Raw genomic sequence first — 2,737 nt, 5'->3', positions numbered from 1 at the left:
AATGTGCATAAAACAATGACTATGATAGATAATACAATACCGACAATAGATATTATCTGTTGTACTGCCCTGTACACTATGATGTATTATTCAAGAAACAAGCTCTAAGATAAATTATAATAATTCTTTTAAAGAAAAACTAAATATAAGGAAATATGCCGCAGCAGCCAGTCTACTGACAACTTACTGTCAAACCGACAAGCCCAAAAAATTACTTAGAACGCTGTGCTTGACTAAAAACAATCAGAAATTCACTACACAATGAGAAATATATCTTTTTGGGTCATTTTCCAAATTTAAGTGAATGTGTCTGAGTAGAATGTTCTATCAATTTCTTGACATTTCAGGGCATTATTATTACTGGTAAAATGTGAATAATAGCACTCAGTATTACTATTGATCAATAAAACCACCCAAAGTCAAGAGATCTAAAGTTAGAAAAAATTTGGTACTGTGCTGGGTCCAGCCCGACTGATCATTGCTAACAATAAATTGCAGTAAGAAAGAAGTTTTGAAAAGCGAAAATGCCCTCAAGATAGAATGTTATTGTATTTTTATTGGCTCTCTATGTGACATTAAGAATTTCCCTGGGTTCTACATAGCCACAATGGGCTTGTTTGGAATCTACCCAATTTATGGTGCTGTGGTATTGCGCAGGTTTTGCAACCTGACACTCCATTCCCGAGTGGGGAAATGTTTTTACTTAACGTTCTAAGAGTGGCTTAAGATGAATAGAAAGACATTGCTGTTATTGTATGTTAGATTGAGTAACTAAGTATGTTGTGCAAGTAATTCATATTATTACTGTAGATAATATGCACAGCAAGCAAAAATGTGTGTGTTTCATTTTAGCAATCACAGTAACTGAGTTGCGTCCATGCATTGTTACCAAATAATTTTTTTTAAGTTTTTGTATGCAGTGCAGCAGCGATATGTGACTGAATAAGAAACTATAACATAGACCATATTTACAAATATTGAGTTACATTATTCGTTTATATTAGTGAGCAGAAAGTTATGCAGCCTAAAAGAAAATTGAGAGTTCAAAAAGCCATGATCGGAAGATTCAGGCAAACTACCAAAAATGCCAGAGCTGTATACTGTTAAAAGAAATTGGTGTTTGAAAATTATAATGATGACTTATGCCCGAGCCCACAACTTACTCAAGAAGCTGCAAAATTAAACTGGCAGCAGGGTCTTCTTGTTGTTGAGGCTTTTGTAATATCGCATTAAACTTGACGTCTGAATAAATTTACTCCGTTTGGTGACTAAGCAACAACCATTCTATGGTACTTGACTAGTTGAATTTTTTAGTATCAAGCATGGTGGCTGTTGTTGTTTTAAATACAAATTTATTGATTCCTACGTTAAAGTTTAACATACTATACAATATGTAGGTTCTAACAACAATTATTTTTGTTTTATACAGATTGTTGTTTTATTGTACAGATTATAGCAGACTCTTAGTTGATCTATAAGTGATAGCAACATCCCAAATTATATGTAAGCCATGGTACCTCTGCATTGATATGTAAGTTATAGCAGCCTCCTAAATGATATATAAATAACAGCAGCTTCCTAATTACTATATAATTCATTGTAGCCTCCAAACTGATATATAAATAGTAGCTACCAACTATATAAAATTCAAATTATAGCAGACTCTTAGTTGATCTATAAGTGATAGCAACATCCCAAATTATGTGTAACACATGGCACCTCTGCAATGATATGTGAATTATAGCAACCTCTTAAATGATATACAAATAGCACCAGCTTTCTAAGTAATATATAATTCATTCCAGCCTCCTAACTGATATATAAATAGTAGCTACCAACTATATGAAATTCAAATTGTAGTAAACTCTTATGTGATCTATAAGTCATAGCAACATCCTAAATTCTATGTAACCCATAGCAACCTCTGCAATGATATGTAAGATATAGCAACCTCCTAAATGATATATAAATATCAGCAGCCTCCTAATTAATATATAATCCATAGCAGCCTCCTAACTGATATATAAATAATAGCTATCAACTATGGAAAATTCAAATTATAGCAAGGTCTTAGGTGATCTATAAGTGACAGCATCATCCTAAATCATATGTAACTCATACCAGCCTCTGCAATAATATGTAAGTTATAGCAACCTCCTAAATGATATATAAATAGCAGCAGCCTCCTAATTAATATATAATTCATAGCAGCCTACTAACTGATATATAAATAACTGCTATCAACTATGGAAAATTCAAAATATAGCAAGGTCTTAGGTGATCTATAAGTGATAGCATCATCCTAAATTATATGTAACTTATAGCAGCCTCTGCAATGATATGTAAGTTATAGCAACCTCCTAAATGATATATAAATATCAGCAGCCTCCTAATTAATATATAATCCATAGCAGCCTCCTAACTCATATATAAATAATAGCTATCAACTATGGAAAATTCAAATTATAGCAAGGTCTTAGGTGATCTACAAGTGATAGCAACATCCTAAATTATATGTAACTCATAGCAGCCTCTGCAATGATATGTAAGTTATAGCAACCTCCTAAATGATATATAAATATCAGCAGCCTCCTAATTAATATATAATCCATAGCAGCCTCCTAACTTATATATAAATAATAGCTATCAACTATGGAAAATTCAAATTATAGCAAGGTCTTAGGTGATCTACAAGTGATAGCAACATCCTAAATTATATGTAACTCATAGCAGCCTC

This window comes from Watersipora subatra, chromosome 5 (assembly GCF_963576615.1).
Source record: "Watersipora subatra chromosome 5, tzWatSuba1.1, whole genome shotgun sequence".
NCBI classification, from domain to species: domain Eukaryota; kingdom Metazoa; phylum Bryozoa; class Gymnolaemata; order Cheilostomatida; family Watersiporidae; genus Watersipora; species Watersipora subatra.
The sequence above is the reverse complement of the archived record's forward strand: the minus strand, read 5'-3'. Positions refer to the sequence as shown.